This window comes from Fukomys damarensis, unplaced genomic scaffold (genome assembly GCF_012274545.1).
Source record: "Fukomys damarensis isolate Sample0158 unplaced genomic scaffold, DMR_v1.0_HiC HiC_scaffold_27, whole genome shotgun sequence".
In the NCBI taxonomy this organism is placed as follows: Eukaryota; Metazoa; Chordata; class Mammalia; order Rodentia; family Bathyergidae; genus Fukomys; species Fukomys damarensis.
In genome coordinates, this window is record NW_022900939.1 from 25,168,024 (window position 1) to 25,185,480 (window position 17,457).

Sequence of the window (17,457 nt, forward strand, 5' to 3'; positions counted from 1 at the left end):
GCAGTGGTTCGCGCCTTCCTGGCAAATTCAAGGCCCCGAGTTCCATCCCCATTACCAAAAAAAAAAAAAAAATTATAATTCAGTATTTTTTTTCTTTATAACAAATTATAGCCTTTAGAGACTTTGACACTAGGGCCTCTCTTTTGTGGTTCATCCACCAACATCAATTTATATTTTTGGGGCTGGGGATTTAGCTCATTGGTTCCAGTGCCTGCCTCGCAAGCACAAGGACCTGAGTTTGATCCCCGGTACCCCCCCAAAAAATTTTATATTTTTGCTCCAACTTTGGACATGTAAAGTTTGTAGGAAGATTTGCTTTTCCATTCATTTTCAATAAGTGAAAAATTTTACATTTTTCTTAAATTTTCCAATTTTCAGTGATATGAAGCAGCAGTTATTTTTGATTCTATAACAAAATTACCCCATTTTTATGTGTTTATTTCATTTTGGATTACTGCTGTTGAGTCCAGTTTTTCCTGTCAGCCTGGTTATAATATATTTAGCATAACAATAAGCAGGCCAAAAAAACAGAAAAAAAAAAACCCAATAAACCAAAAAGCACCCAAACAAAAACTTTCTCAAATTCTAAGCAATTATTGTGTTGTCTGGTGGCTTTGTAAAAGAGAATTATACAAATGGAACAGATCTGTGGACTCATCTAACTCAATCTCATTTTACAAGTGAGAAAACTGAGTTGCAGAGGGGTCATGTGACTCACCTCAAGTGAAAGCCTGAACAAGGGTAGGGGCTAAAAGGGCTGGAGGTGCGAGACAGACATGATAAATATTGACTGGACTGTTGAAGGAGGGAAAGGAACAAGTCTGAGATTATCCTAGACTTCAGGCTTAGGTGATTGGGAGGATTTTGACGTCGTTATTGAGACAGGAGACCTGAGGTGTAGGTAGGGGATGAATTTAGCTTTTCAAATGCCTAGCTGGATGTAGAAGTGGAATTGGGCTATTTGAATTTAAAGTTTTAAAGGTTGGAGTGGAGTGATAAATTTGAGAGCTGTCTGCTTCTAGATGATAGTCACAGGAGAACCAAGTCCCATCTTGGAAAATACCCACTTAAGAGGCACAGCTGTAGCCTGTCAGCCTCCTCTGGCCAACACATGCATTTCATTTGGTCCACACAAAAGTTTTAACAAAATATGAGTTAGTACTTTTATATTTATTTCTTTGTAAAAGTGAGAGGATCCAACATCACTGGGTTGGCTTCCTGGTTGGCAAAAGTCAATTCAAGCAGAACAGGGACAAGAGCTCCATAGTCTACCCATGGGCTCCACTCCTTTATGCTACCTGCGTGGCTGGTAAAGGCTTTGGGGTTCAAAGCCTCGGATGAGCACAGGAGGATCAAGAGGGGAGTTAAGGGCAGTTAAGGACAAGGGAAAGGATGAGGGGTCCCAAGATGGAAATTAAGGGAGAAGAGCAGAGGTAAGAGGAGAACGTAGAGGGTGACAAGAAGGCAAAGGAGGAGGAACAAAATTTGTTTGCACAGCACTCTCCAGCTATTTTGCTAATCCAAAATTTAGGAGTCATTTTTAACCTTTCTTTTCCTCATTGTCCTGTGTAATCCATCTCCACGGTGGTCACGTCTACTTCTAGTCCTTAAATTTGTTGATTTCTCTCAATCATTTGTTATTATTGTTTTGTCTTCTACAGGCATTGTTCAATCTTTCAAACCAATATATGATGTAAAACAGTGCTTTCGTCTTAACTCCTTTTTTGTATAAATCTGCCGAGGGCCAGAAAATATAAGTACTGTTATCTGTTAAAAGTCAATAGGCTGGGAAATAACAGAAAACAAAACAAAACAAAAAAAAACCCAACACATTATTTTAGGATCTGGCTCTTTATGTGTCTACACACATTACAGGACTGGTGTATATACATGTAGGGAATTTCTTCAGCACCAGAGGATCTCTCTCCATCCTTTCTTACGTGCTCCATGCAAAAGCAACTGGGCTTTCTGCATTCTTTCTTGCCTCTAGTTTTTCATATACGCAAGCCAGCAGGTGGTCTTAGAAAACTAGCTCCTGCCTCTCACGCTCCACAGGCGTCCCATCGCACCCGAGATAGAATCCGCGCTCCTCACGATGGCTCAGACAGGCTCCGCATGGTCTGGACTCTCGGTGCCTTACTGAGCGCCGACTTCCTTCTCAGGGGCACCACCGCGGCCGCTTTCCCACTCCCCGGCACTGAAAACCTCTGGGCTGCTCTTCCCGCAGATCTCCGAGACCCGACGGCTTCTGTTCTGGTTCAACGAGCCTCTTCACAGGGCACTTTGGCGTCTCAGACCAAAGGGGCGGCTGCCTTCCTTTAGTTTCCAGCAGTTTACTCTTTTCCTTTCACACGTTTATCGCTAAGAACGCATGTACAGAGCATAACTCTGTATAGGGTTCTTTCACGCTTGCTTTCTCAACTAGAAAATACTCGCCTTGAGGGCGGGCCCAGCGTCTACTAGCTCACTGCTGCGCCCGCCAACGCTGTAATAGCGCTGACCTGGCACGTAGTGGGACCTTAACAAATGGTGGTGGAATGAAGATGTGAACAGCTGTTTGCAGCAGAAGCGGAGGAGACTAAGGAATACGACGCACACACTTGTATTTCAATAATTAAAAAAAAAATTACCCAAGAGACTTTACAATTACGAGCAGCCGCGCAACTAAATCCGTACTCTGCCCGGCCCAGGTCCGCGGCGGCCCGCGCCTGCGCACACCTACCTTGACGGCCCGTTCCACCTTTCCCGAAGGGGCGGCCCCCTAGGCCTCCGGCGCGTGTGGATGACGTCACTCGACGCGTGCCTGGTAGCCCGTAGTAACCGGAGTCCGCGGAAGTGGAGACCTGTGGGCAGTCGGCTAAGACAGGTAACCTGCAAGCTGGAGGTTGGACCCCTGCCTTTCTCTCTTTGCATCGCTCGGGAGCAGCATCTGGTTCGGAAGGGGGCCGGGAGCCCGGTTCTACCTTCATCTCCGTGTTGTCAGCGGGGACCCTTTCCCTTCTCAGTTTCCCCAGACTTAGGGGGCTGAAACCGGTCCTGGGGACTGGACGAATCAGCCACGTCTCAGTACCTCAGAGCTCCGGATGGAGAGGGGCTTTGACTCTCCTTAAGCCTTTGCTGCTGCCTCCTTCCTCTTTGCCCTCCAGGCCTTATTCACCCGCCCGGCTCTGCTCCCCAGCCTCACTTGGCTTGCCCCAGTCTGTTTTAAGCAGAAGACAGTTTCGATTCTGTTCCTTACCGCCTTCGGTGAAACCCGTCCTCCCTCCTCCTCGCCCCCAGGATCCTTGTTGAGGTCACTGCCTTTTGAATTTTGGTGTTCCTACAGAACCTTGTTTCTCTATCGCAGAGAATGTTGCTCATTAATCCCTGTATTCTTGGGGGCGAGGGTTGAGGGGGTGGCGGCGGCGGCGCAGTAATGTGAACATCTATTGTGATGATGATTCACTTGGGATCCAGTCCACTTGAGATGCACGAAACTGTAAATAGCACTTCATTAAAATGCTCACGTTCTAGATTTGCCCCTGGATTTTTTTAGCCTTCAAGCAATGATGACAATTACGCTTGCAAAAGTAGTCTTCAAAATAAATGAGTAACATCTCTTTAGGTAGGACTGGTTAGATCGCTAAAATAGCAAAGTTCATATTTTTGAAATTAATTTTATTGGTGCATTTCAGGTATAATGTAATGACATTCATCATTGGAAATTTGCTACGTAATCCATCTTGGTTCTTATTTTTTCCCCATTCCCAAGATTCATATTGTTGATAAAGGAATAATACAGGTCATTTCAAAACCAACCACAGTAGATGCTGTTGTAGATGGGATGAGAAACCAAAATCCTGCAGTTCTTCATCTTGGTGGTTTTGCTTTTGTTTTCTTGTATTATTAGTATGCTCCCTTTTTGAAGAAAAGTAATACAGTAATCCTGAGAATCCTACCAATGATTTGATGATTGATAAGATTAAATTCTGACAGTATTTGGAGTACAAAGTAATTGTTTATTGTTTGCCATCTACCATATCACAGGAATAGTGTGCAGCACTTTACATATATCTTCTGTTTGGCCCACACAGCAGCTTTTGAATTAGGAATTATTATCTACAATTTACTGAGAAAGATCCAGAGGTTCAGTTATGTGAAATTGGCTTGGTGAAAATTCACAGTTAACAAATTGCAAGGGCAAGAATTAAATTCGGACCTATATAAAGGTTGCACTTTTCTTTTTTGTTAAAATTGCTATTAGTAAAAATAAAATATAAAAAAATTGCTATTAGTGATCAAACTGTAGGCTTTTTTTGTTTTGTTTTTTGGTACCGGTGATCCAACTTGGGACCTTGCACTTGTGAGGCAGGCAGTGTAAATCCCTGGCCCTCTAGGCTTTTTTTTTTTACACTAGTTACACTTAATTCTATGTCTTTCATCACTTGACTATATAAATGTTTTGACACTTACCTTTCAATACATTCTTATATTCGGGGAAGTAAAACATCTAGAAAATTTAATTTGTGATCCCTCTGTACCATCTTTAAGATAAATGACAAATAAGATTGCTCAGTACATGGCTTCTGTTTGGAGCCTTTTACTTCTTTAGAAATGAAAATCATATTGATGGAAACATTTTAAATGTACTAAACAATTTCTTGCTTTTGTCGACACTAAGCACACTGAACAGATTCAGCTTTGTGTTATGCAATCATAAATATTTATTGTCCTGTGTTGTACTTTGATGATTTCCTCAGAGCATTTATTATATTTCATCTTCAAACTGCTTTGCATTTTGAGTTTGCCCATTCTTTTGTAGTCGATTCTTCATTGTCACAATAGATAGTAAGATACAGTGATTAAAACTAAGGATTGCAGAACCAGATTTAGATTTTTATGTACCCGGGATAGAACTCAGGACCTTTCATTTGCAAGGCAGGCTGTGGAACCACTGAGCCAAATCCCCAGCCCTACTTTCAGATTTTAAATCCTAGCTCTCTCACTTGCTAGCAGCGCAGTGAGCCTGGGTAAGGTACTTGTCCCCCCACATCTTAGTCTTCTGATTTGTAAAATAGGGATAATAAGAACACTTATGAGATTGTTGTGAGGGTAAAATGAGTTAATATGTATGAAAAGTTTAGAACAGTGCCAGGCATATTGATAAGGCCACATGTTTGCTAATATTATTATTCAGCCAGTCTTGGCTTTGAAAGTTACATTCTAATATTTTGAAAATGGTTGTTCCTTGAATGGTATTTGATACATGATAATTACCAGTTTAATAGATAATTAAATTAACCTAACTGGAATATTTCTTCCTAAGCTATTCTGGAAAAATGTGAATTTATTAAATCCACTTTCATTGTGCCTTCACCATGCAATAAACACTTTACTTGAGATGTTTGAAGTGGTGTTTTAAACTATTGTACTCTATTATTAATTTCTGTTTTGAATTTTGAAGCTATTGCAGTAGTTTAAATTATGATGTACACAGAAACCCCTGCAGAACTATTCCCTTGGCCCATATTACTATGGTTCTATATGAATAAATGTATCCTTAAAAAACTATGCATCGACACATATAAGCATACTTCTTCAGTATAGTTTTCTTTCTCTCCCATTCTCCCTTTAAAAAACTTTTTAAAAAATTGCTTGTTAACATTTTTTCCTCAAAGTTTTCCTCATAAAATTTACAAGAATATACAGGACAGGGGATTTAGCTCAGTGGTTCTGCCGCCTGCCTTGCAAACACAAGGTCCTGAGTTTGATCCCCGGTATAAAACAAGGGAATTGAACTCGGGATCTTGCGCTTAAGAGGCAGGCTTGGCGCCCCTGAGCTACATCCCTGGCCCTGGGTGTGTATTTTAAACCAAGTCACCTAAAGGTTGATGTTGACTCCTTTGGTGTACATAGTTATGAACATAAGAATGAGTGGTCTATCCTTTATACTAATACCACTATGGCTAATACTTATGTTACAACTTTCTGTTCAAAATACATGTTGTGCACTTTGTAAAAATGATTCTCTTTTTTTTGTGGTAAAATGTACACATTTAAGTGACACTAAGCACATACATAGTGTTGTACAGTGTAATCAGCGTTGTCCATTTCCAGAAGTTTTTCGTCATTCCAAACAGAAACTCTGTACCTATTAAAATAACTTCTTACTTCCCTTTACCCCAAGTCCTGGTAATTTCTTTTCTACTATCTGTTTCTGAGTTTGTCTATTTTAAGTTCTCAAGTAGGTAGAATCATGCAGTATTTGTCATTTGTTACTGGCTTATTGCACTTAGCATAATGTTTTAAAAGTTCATCCATGTTAGGGGCTGAGGATTTAGCTCAGTGGTTCCAGCGCCTGCCTCATAAGCACAAGGACCTGAGTTCGATCCCTGGTACCAAAAAAAAAAAAAAAAAAGTTCATCCATGTTATAGTATATGCCTGAGTTACATTACTTTTTAAAAATTCAATAATATTCCAGTGTATGGATGAACTATATACTATACTTTTGATGAATATCGAATTGTGCTTCTTTATACTTATCTTGGATAGTATGAACTCAGTATTTGGTGATTTGAGGGTGAGCTCTTAGAATGGAGCTATCAACTCAAATTATAATTGTTTTTGAACTATAAATAAAATGTTTGGTGTACATTGTTAAATTTGCCCTGGCACACATTGATTATAGCTGGTGCACAACTAGTACAGATAATAGTGATAATATTGCTAATGCTTCTGTGGTGTTCATGGTAAGTCAGGCATTGTTCTTCATTCTTTACCTATAAAGTAGGTGTTTTTGTTCCTGTTTTACTGATGAGGAAACAGACACAGGGAAACTAAGTGAATTCTTAAAAATACTCTGGATAATAAGTGTTAAAATTGGGAGTTCAACTTAGGCTGTCTGTCTTCTGAGTCCGTTGATCATTAGGCTTTGTTAGTGTATAGCTTGTTTTGCTTGCCACACTCTTCTGTCTCTCATTTTATATTTTCTTTATTATTTATTTGTTTGTTTTTTTGAGACGGGGTCTCACTATGTACTTGAGACTGACCTGGAACTCACTGTGTAGCCCGGGCTGGTCTTGAACTCACAGCGGTCCTCCTGCCTCAAGCCTCCCAAGTGCTGGGATTACAGGCGTGCGCCACCACACCCGGCTTATATTCTCTTTAAAATTGAAGGTATCTCTGACCTTACTAAGCAGTAGAATAACCGAACCTAAACTGTCACCATAGTAACAGGTGCCTCTCATTTGATTGGGATAACATTTAAATGGAATTCATAGTACATTTTCACAGCTTAGTTCTTATTATCCTTCTCTGAGAACCTAGGCTTTGAAAAGCAGAGCCTGAAACTTATAATTTCATATTGCATATATATTGTTCAGTGTTTGATTTTCAATATTGCACAATTGCTATACTACAAGAATTCTATGAGTAGGCAGAACTTTTTGTTCATAATGTTAGTGACTGTCAGAATGGTTTATGGCACTTATTTTGCTACTAACTCATTACTCTGTTGCTTGATTTTTGAAAAAATTTTGAAATAGCATTTTTATATACATGATCAATTTCATTGTAATTTTTTCTTGGCTTTTTGTTTTGCTTATATTTTATTTCTTTGACATTTGCAATCAAAAGCTTCATTTTTGAAAGTGATGGAAATCAGTGTATGCTTGATATATTTTGGCATCAAAGAAAACATATCAGCCTGTTCTTTTTGGCACCAGTAATAGCTTGCATATGTCACAAGTACAGTGTATATTTGGAGGTATGAACTGTCTTAATGTCTGGTAGATATAGAATCATAGAGCCAAGTGTAGTGGTGCACACCTGTAATCCCAGCACTTGGGAGGCTGAGGCAGGAGGATCGCTGTGAATTTGAGATCAGCCTGGGCTGCACAGTGAGTTCCAAGTCAGTCTCAACAACATAGCGAGACCCTGTCTCAAAAAAAAAAAAAAAAAAAAAAAAAAGAATCATAGAGTGAATGTTAAAAGTTCAAAGGGTTCTTTATCTCTTTTACTCCACTGGACAGTTGCAAATTGCAAGCGCCAGATGATTAAATGATCTGCCTATAGTCTTATGACATTATTCTTTTTAAAAATTCCAATGTTGCTTTTTTGAATCATATCTTGTTTAGCGTCCTTGCTTATAAGAGGAACTGCCAAGCTTTTTACTTGTATGTGCTTCGTTACCATTCTTTTTTACAGGAATATGATCAAAGTGAGAGATAATGACCTGGATGAAGCAGGTTGCAGAGGGATTGGACAGATTTGTCTGATCCCAAAAATGCTTAGATTAAAGTGACGTAACTTTGTGTTAACTACGTGTGTGAGGGTGATAAATCTGAGCTGACCCCAGGGTTCTGTCTTGGAAAGCCAGGTAGGTGGTGGTGTCATTCACTAAGAAAACCTAGTTTAGAGACATTGGGGTTGGGGATACAGATTTGAAGCTACCAGAGTGCAGATCACACAGCCAAGTGAATAAGATTTAAAGCTTGAGTGCAGGACACACCAATCTGAGAAGTGGGAGAAGGAAGGACCAAAGAGGTAGGAAGATTGAGAGGAGATAATGTAATCCCAAATACTAATTTCAAATTTCAAAGAGGGCGCAGTAGTTTTTGTTGTTAATGCTCCAAAGTTAAGGGCTGAAAGAATACCCCGAGTTTGCTAAGGGTGTTTCTGTTTGCCTCCACCATGGAGTTGTAGTGGCACAGTAGGAAAGTGAGCCGTGAGTAGTGGACTGGAGTGGGAATGGAGTAATGAAGAAGGGAGTGAAGACAGCTCTTGGGGACACTTGTTGTGAGGAGAAAGAGTTGCAGGGAGATGTGGAATTAAGGGTGAATCTTGTTCGTTTGTGGTCTCTCCCCAAGCCTCCAAGAAAAGACTGGAACGTTCACTTATTAGGGGGAAAGGGCAGGGAAAGAGGAAGAAACTGAGCTAGGGGCTCAGGGAGCTGGATGACTGATGAAGCAGGGATCTAGAGGAGGTTGAGATGGTATCCTGAGCAGAGGCCACACTGCTCTGTGCTGGGACGCTGGGGATCCTCTCTGAGGGATGGGGAGAAAGTGGGGATGGATACAGATGAATTCCTAGCATGGGGAAAGAAGTGTAGAAGTTCTTGTCTGGTGGAAGCATGTTTTGAAGTCAGGCAAACGGATTTGGTTATATTGGATGTTGATTTGGTGAGGTACAGATTGTGGGAAGCCATACATTTAGAATAATCACTGAGGGGAAAGCGCAGGGGTTGAGGGGTGATAGACAAGAACGGTTGCTTTTCTGGTAATGTTGAAGATACCCCTGGACTTGGAATTTGTGTATCTATAAAAATCAGTCGTGCTCATGTTGTATTACATGTTTAGTTAAAAAAAAAGCTCAATAGACTAGGTTGAGAAGTTGGATTATTCAGTTGAGGGTTAGGTTTTATAGAACAGTTGTAAAAAGGATGACAGTGCAAGAGAATTGAAGCTAAACTGCTACCAGAATGATTAAAGACATGGACTGTGCCATCCGAAACAGGCTGTAGAGAAGAGGCTCTCTCTCAGCTTCAGAATCACACTTTTCCATCTAAGGGAGCTGTGCTGTGCTTTGTAGGGCATTTAGCAGCCTTTCTCACCTCTGCCTTTTAGATGCCAGTAGCAACTGGATGTGATAACAAAAAATGTCTTCAGACATCTTGAGAGGCAAAATCACACCCATTTGAGCATTACTGCCCTACGGTCAGAGGGCTCCGATAAAATGGAAAAGCTGAAGAACTGGAATTTTAGTGAAATCATTAGAGAAGTTGTTCAATGAGCAAGAGAAAGAGAATGAAGACTAAGAGGTCTTGGTCCTGATTAGACTATTGGAATTAAATATTTTGAGATGGAGCTGTTCCAAATAATAAAAATGTCAAGAATGGACCATTGGTCTTATCTGTGTTGTACATTTCATAAACATTAATATCAAAGATCATTATAAATTTCCTTGAGAGAAGAAAAGCAATAGTCAGAACATCCAGTAGCACCTGCCTATCCCGGCATAATGACTATTGTTCATTCTGACCTTCATTAACTTTTTGAACAATTCTTTTGAAAAGTTATGTCTTGACCTAAAATGTAATTAAACTACATGCTATTTGAGAATAAGCCTCTAATTTTTATTGAGATTATATACCAAATGGCAAAATAAAAGATTCCCTTTCTCTGGATAGAATGAGAAACAACTTTTTTTTTTTTTTTTTTTTTTTTTTTAATGATACTGGGGATAGAGTGCAGGACCTTATGCTTGCAAGGCAGGCGGTGGCACCACTGAGCTAAAACCCCCGGCCCCAAGAGACACCTTTTTAAAAAATAAATTGTTCCTAAAATGTACCAATAAACTCAATGAGAAAAAAAATTGTTTTAAGAAACAGTAAATAAAGGATAAAATAACTGCCTTTATAAAAAGTATAATTCAAATCCTTCAGAAACTAGTTTTCAATATTAGTTTTTGCCTGTATAGGTCAGTCTCAGGATTGAATAATAACATTACAGTAGTTATGAAAAACTAGGTTATACTTGGGTCTCTGTGGCTATAACTCTTACTGATTACTTAATATATTTATGATGTTTTATGATAAATTTACATACTATAGAACATGTCTTTTTTTTTTTGTACTGGGGATCGAACTTGGGTTCTTATGTTTGTGAGGCAGGCATTGGAACCACTGAGCCAAACACCTGGCCCTAAAACATGTCTTTTAATGTTAAAAAAAAGGGTCATTACTTTACTTCACGGTTGAAGATTGTTGGTCATTCTGAGTAGGTCATTGTGAAAGAGGAAATGGTAATGAAATGCCAACAGATAAATAGAGCAGGCCAGGTGTGGTGGGGCACTCCTGTAATCCCAGCACTTGGGAAGCTCAGGCAGGAGGATCACTGTGAATTCAGACCAGCCTGGGCTACATAGTGTGTTCAGGGCCAGCCTGAACTACAAAGGGAGACTCTGCCTTTAATTCTGAGTAGGTCATTGTGAAAGAGGAAATGGTAATGAAATGCCAACAGATAAATAGAGCAGGCCAGGTGTGGTGGGGCACTCCTGTAATCCCAGCACTTGGGAAGCTCAGGCAGGAGGATCACTGTGAATTCAGACCAGCCTGGGCTACATAGTGTGTTCAGGGCCAGCCTGAACTACAAAGGGAGACTCTGCCTTTATAAAAAGCAAATAAACACAGATAGGCAAGAGTTTCTGAAATGAGACCAGAACTGAGACATTTTAGATGTTTGTCTCCTTATTCTATCCAGTGAGTGCTTCCCAATTCTTTTCGTTTCGTTTTGTTTTTTGATGGGTGTTGCTGTGTATTTTGGACTGGCCCTGTGCTTACTATGTAGCCCAGGCGGGCCTTCAACTTGTGGCAATTCTCCTGCTTCAGCCTCTGGAGTGCTGGGGTTACAAGGGTGCTGTCATGTCTGGCTCCCAGTTCTTTTTCTGTCATAATCATTTCCTTTAACTTGTACCCCTTTCATATTATGTTCTAAAAAGTCATGAGAAGGGGCCAGAGATTTAGCTCAGTGATTCCGCTGCCTGCCTCGCAAGTGCAAGGACCCTAATTTGATCCCTGGTACAAAAAAAAAAAAAAAAAGTCATGAGGTTTCCCAGCTCAATTTTTAGGCAAGTAGTTCTTTTTTTGTTTTCATTATATTCTTGATGTGATTTTGTGATCTTTTTGCCTCCAGTATATTGCTTATCAAAAACCATAGTATCTGTGCTGTGTGATCTAATTTCAGAACATTTCTTTTGCATTTGGGCATTTGATTAGGAAGTCTGCCCTCTTTGGCAGAAGAAGCATAAACATACCCACAGGCATCCTGGACATTTTTACTGAATACAGAATATAGACCCCAAAACATGGCAGAAGATGATGTTTTGTGCTTTAAAAATAACAATCTCCCAGCAGTATGACTTGGAACAATTTGGGTGCTGTCTGCAGCCATAGTATTAGCCAAATCCAAGATTCCTCTGTGGTCACATTTGAACAAGTGGATGCCTGAGGACTTTTGACTATTGTTATGGCAAATCTTTTTTATTAGGAACATAGCTTAATTTCTTTTCTATTAAAGATATTTCAGGCTCTAGAAATACCATGGTTAACAGTATATGCTGTCTTTTGTCATTTTCTTGCAATGATTTAAAAAAGTTATATCTTTAATACTGCTTGGTAAATTATAATGTTATGTAGTGTTTGTAACATTTAACCAGCTCGAGGCCAGCACTTTAAAAATATCCTGTTTCCTTCTCTATTGATATAACTCTATATTTATCCTCCTGGTTTATACATTTTTTCTTAAGCATATGTATCGTAGCCTATACAAGGAATGGAATTTCAAAAGAAAATAAAGTGTTTAATCTTTAAAACTTCCTAATTAATTTTAACATGGTTCCCAAATCAATTGTCAATTATATGTTCAATTCAAATAATGATTGAGTTCCTGAAGATCTTCCAAAGATACTTTAAGCCATAGAAAATACATTTTTTTCTTACCTCACTCCCAAGTACTCTTCAATTTTCAGGAATTTCTTGTCTTGGGAAGAAATAATGGAATGCATGTTCACCATGTAGAACCTGATGCTGGGTATATATTTAAATCTTGACCAGATGGATTCAAAAGACAGTTTGAGAGGGGGCGGTGCCCATTCGTAGTGTGGATTTACCTCTGAATGGGAAATATGTGTTGTATATACTTATTCTCACAAGGAACCAAATGTAAACATTGAGATTAAATGCTTCTGATATTTCTAGAAATATTTAAGCTTATCCTTGACCTGATTTTGCCCCTGGGTATGGTACTCCTTGCTGAATTCTTCTATACAGCTGCACCCTCGTGACATGATCACCAAATAAATCTCTAGGTGGAAGAAGCTTGTCTTGCTTTTTGGCTAAGGAAGTACAGTTTCCTTCAATAGGACCAGAGGGACTTCCTGTCTTTCCTGTGACTTTCCTGCTGTAGGAAGTATAGTTTCCTGCAGAGAAGACAGAAAGCAGGTCAGTGCAGGGTAGAAAGTAGAGACTGTGGGTCAGACAGAGGACAGGGATTGGGGGAGGGGTAAAAGGGTGCTAATCCATAGAGTTGTGAGGAAAGGACATACTTATCAACTGTACTGCAAGTCTTGAGTGATGATAACTTCCTCGATATATTAAGCACCGAGAGCTCTCTACACAAGAAGCCCAACAGCAAGTTGGTGGAGCATTTGCTAGATGGAAGCACTCTTAGCATCATTGAAATCTCCAGTGAATCCTAAATAATGCTGGTTGGGAGGAGACTAGTATTAGATTAAACCAGTGGTTCTCAAAGTCTCATCTCTAAACCACGAGTCACCAGTCTCTCTTGGGACTTATTAGAAACCTACTAGTCTGTGTTTCAGCAAGATCTTCAGGAAATTCTAAGTGCACGTTCAAGTTTGAGAACCAATTCAATGCAATTGTAATGGCCAAGACACAATGACGAAAAGAATGAGTGACTTCACTACGTGAATATCCTTTAAACTTTGTGTAGGGACAGCATTCCTCTTACAGGGTGTGCGGTGTTTGAAATTGAAGGGCAGAAAGGACTGCTTCATGATAGATGCTAGTAACAGATAGCATTCTGGTAGGTGGAGAATTTCCACCCCCCATGCATGGCTGCAGATCACCCTAGAATCTAAATTTTTTTTTTTTGTTTGTATCAGGGATCTAACTTGGGACCTTGTGCTTGCAAGGTGGGTGGCAGCACCACTGAGCTAAATCCCTGGCCTGTCCTCTAAATTCTGTTAGATGATAATGGAAGAGAGCTTTTCACCTTACCTCCTTTTTCACTTTAAATATTTATTCTTTTTTTTTTTTTTTTTTTTTTTTGTGGTACTGGGGATCGAACTCGGGTCCTTGCGCTTGCGAGGCAGGCCACTGAACCGCCAAGCTAAATCCCTGGCCGTAAATATTTATTCTTAATTGTTTTAAATTTTATATGTACAACGACCCATGAGAATCCTGTGTTTATAACTTGTGATGGCAAGAGAGCCCAGGTAGCTCAGTGGTCTAGAAGCATTAGGAGGGCTGTAGATTTAGCCCAGTGGTTCCGGTGCCTGCCTCACAAGCACAAGGACCCAAGTTTGATCCCTGGTACCAAAATAAATAAAGAAGAAGAAGCATTAGATACATCTGAGTTATTGGACATTTTTCAAATATGGCAGCTATCCCTGGAGATTCTGATTTTGTAGATTTGACAGTGTTAAGGAGCCTGCAATTTTTTTTTTTTTCTGGTACTGGGGATCGAACTCAGGCCCTTGAACTTGTGAGGCAGGTGTTGGAACCACTAAGCCAAATCCCAGGTCCCTAGCCTGCATTTTTTAACAAGCACCACTCCCACCAGCCCACTCCCCACATTGTTTCCAGTGCATGTGGTCTCATTTCACACTTTTTTCCCTCCCTCTCTCCTTCCCTCTTTTTATTTCATGCCTTTGTTCTTTTTTTTTCCTAGTAATAGGGCATGAACCCAGGTCCTTTGCACTAAGCTATGTCCCCAGCCCCCCTTTTTTTTTTCAGCTTTAATTGAGTTTATTGGTACATTTTAGGGATACAGTACAGTTACATTCATTGTTGGGATCTTGTACCTCTACATGACAGGTCTTGATTCTCATTTTTTTCCCTTACCCCTGCCCTCCCTTCACCCCCTCCTCCCCTCCCCATCTACAAACACTTTATTTTCATGTTTTCATTATCTCACATTTTTTTCTTTTCCCTTATTACCCTTCCCCTACCCATCCCACCTTCCCTACACCTTTAGCTCCTTTCTTCCCATTTCTAAATGTCAGTAATCGTATTAGGATCTTATGTATTATTGCAGATTATTCACACCAGGGAAACTATTCGGTATTTACACATGTGTGACTTATTTATTTCACTTAGGAGTATATCTTCAATATGTATCCATTTTCCTATGAATGAATCTATTCTCTCGCTCTTTATGGCTGAGTAATATTCCATTTTATAGAAAAACCACATCTTCTTTATCCAGTTTCCAACGGATGGGCAAATAGGTTGTTTCCAAGATTTAGCTATTACAAACTGTGCCGCTATAAACATGGGTGCACATACTTCTCTGTGATATGATTCTTTTAGTTCTTTTGGAAAGATACCCAGCAGAGGGATGGCTGGGTCAAATGGAACCTCCAGTCCAAGCTCTTTGAGGTATCTCCATATTGATTTCCATAGTGGTTGCACCAGTCTGCACTCCCACCAACAATGGAGAAGGATTCCTTTCTCCCCACAACCCCGCCAACGTTTGTTATTGTGTGATTTCTTGATAGCAGCCATTCTTTGTGGGTTGAGGTGGAATCTTGGTGTTGTTTTCATCTGCATCTCTCGAATGATCAGTGATGTGGAACATTTTTTCATATATTTACTTGCTGTTTTTACTTCTTTGTATGAGAAATGTCTGTTCATTTCGGATGCCCATTTTTGAATCGGGTCTTTATATTTGGGTGGGGGCGCTGATTGTTTTGAGTTCTTTATATATCCTTGATAATAGTCCTTTGTCTGAGGAACAGCTGGTAAAAATTTTTTCCCACATTGTAGATTGTCTCTTAGTTCTGCTCCAGCCCTTTTTAATTTAATTTAATTTTTAAATTTGGAGATAGGGTTTCACTGTATTGCTGAGTTCTCCAGACTGGGTCTGAATTTGCAGTCCTCCTGCTTCAGCCTCACAGAGTGCTGGGATACAGGATGCGCCACAACTCCTAGCCTCAGAACATACTTTCAGAAATACCATACTAGATTTCCAAGGACAGAGGTGATTTATCTGATTATAATTTTACCTTGGGGAACTCCAGTATATGAATGTTTTCTTGAATTTCTGAGACTATTTCTGAGATAGGAATCTTGCTAATTAGTAGCGAAGATGATTATTTACTGGAAAATTATACAGATCAGGAATTACCAGTTATTTCAGAAGTCATAAGTACTTCTCCTTGGTTAAAAAAATGTGTCCAAGCCAGACATGGTGCTACAGGCCTCCTAGTGCTCTTGAAGGCTCAGGTAGGAGGGTTGCAAGTATGAGCCCAGCTTGGGCAACTTAATTTAGACCTTGTCTCTTTTTTTTTGGTACTGGGATCGAACTTGGGTCCTTGTGCTTGCAAGGTGGTGAAACCACTAAGCTAAATCCCTGGCCCCTTAGACTTTGTCTTAAAATAAAAAATACAAAAAGGGCTTGGGAGGTAGCTCAGTATTAGGGCCCTAGGGCTATCTCCAGTACTGCAATAAAATAGAATGCACTCCTATGGATTGCTTTGACAGTATCATATGACGCAAAACCAATCAGACCAAAACATTTTGCAGTTCTGTGATATTTTCTGAATAATATTTAGGAAGCCTGGCTTTGCAGTTACCTATATAGGGCTACATTTTAAAGCTTCACAAAGGAAAAGAATAACTTGAGAAAATACTTGGGAAAGTCTTTTCACAGTCTCCAGCTGATGTGCTAGAAGCTTACAAGGCCATAGGAGTAAGGCAGTGTGAGGTCGCTGAGCCCACAGACTAGATCCTCACTGTCAGGGCAGGGGCAGATTAATCTAAAGCCACAGAACCTTTTTTTGCATAGGATTGTTAAAATTGTTATATCTCGTTTTCAGGAAAATGATGAGTGAACAGACAAGTGACAGGAAGTGCCCCCCCTTTCTGTGGAGGAGGCATCGCCTGCCTTCCTGTGCCCACTCCTCCGATGGGTGAGCGTAAATAGTACCATGTTCTTACTTCACTTCCAGGGTGCATAATTGCCATCAGAAAAAGGTGATTAAATATCCCAGTGTTTCACTGTGTGTTGAAGACTTATATATTGGCACTCCCAACCAGGAACGGGGCCAGGGCCTGGGATTTAGCTCAGTGGCTCCGCTGCCTTCCTTGAAAGTGCAAGGTCCGGAGTTTGATGCAAGGTACCAAAAAAAAAAAAAAAAAGATGGCCAAAACAGGAATGGGGCTAAACTCACCTCTTAGGAAACTGTTCCAAGCCAGCCATTGCACAGACACAGGTGGAATCTTAACCATATTTCCTTAGATGTTGTGGAACCCAGGCTCTGTCTGTGCCCTCTACGGAGCTACTCTTTCAGAAAGGGACCCCTCCATACACTTTCCTGCCCAGGGCTGGCAGGAGGGAAGCAGGGTCTGAAAAGGTCAGCTCTGACACTCAGTGTGGCAGTAGCACCAAGTCCAAGAATCCATAGAGAAGACGGTCTCTCTGACCTTCCTGCTGCTCCTGGGGCCTACAGTCCACCATTTGCTTTAGTTTTCACCCTAACCTTGTTCTTAAATACTTTGTCCTGTTGCTTCCTGAAAACATGTGCCTCACTTTAGGGAGCAGAATGGTGCTAAACTTTATTGAAAGTCGATTTTCTGAACATTTGAATTTCCCTGTCATTTTCTCTCTCTCTCTCCCTTTTTTATTTCCTAGTTCTGGGGATTGAACTCAGGACCTTGCAAGGCAGGTTCGGTATGA

At 40.3% G+C, this 17,457-nt stretch overlaps 1 protein-coding gene across 11 annotated transcripts in view; it reads left to right on the forward strand.

Annotated features, from left to right (window-relative positions):
• The first annotated feature begins 2,788 nt into the window (after window positions 1-2,788).
• Window positions 2,789-17,457, forward strand: part of Aopep (aminopeptidase O (putative)) — a 349,371-nt gene continuing 334,702 nt past the window's right edge. For 10 of the 11 annotated variants that reach the window (XR_782535.2, XR_782536.2, XR_004514518.1 and 7 more), the window contains exon 1: window positions 2,789-2,866. The gene's annotated coding sequence lies outside the window, so the exon portion shown is untranslated. The remainder of the gene's footprint in view (window positions 2,867-17,457) is intronic. The other variant, XM_010636136.3, reaches the window with a different exon arrangement.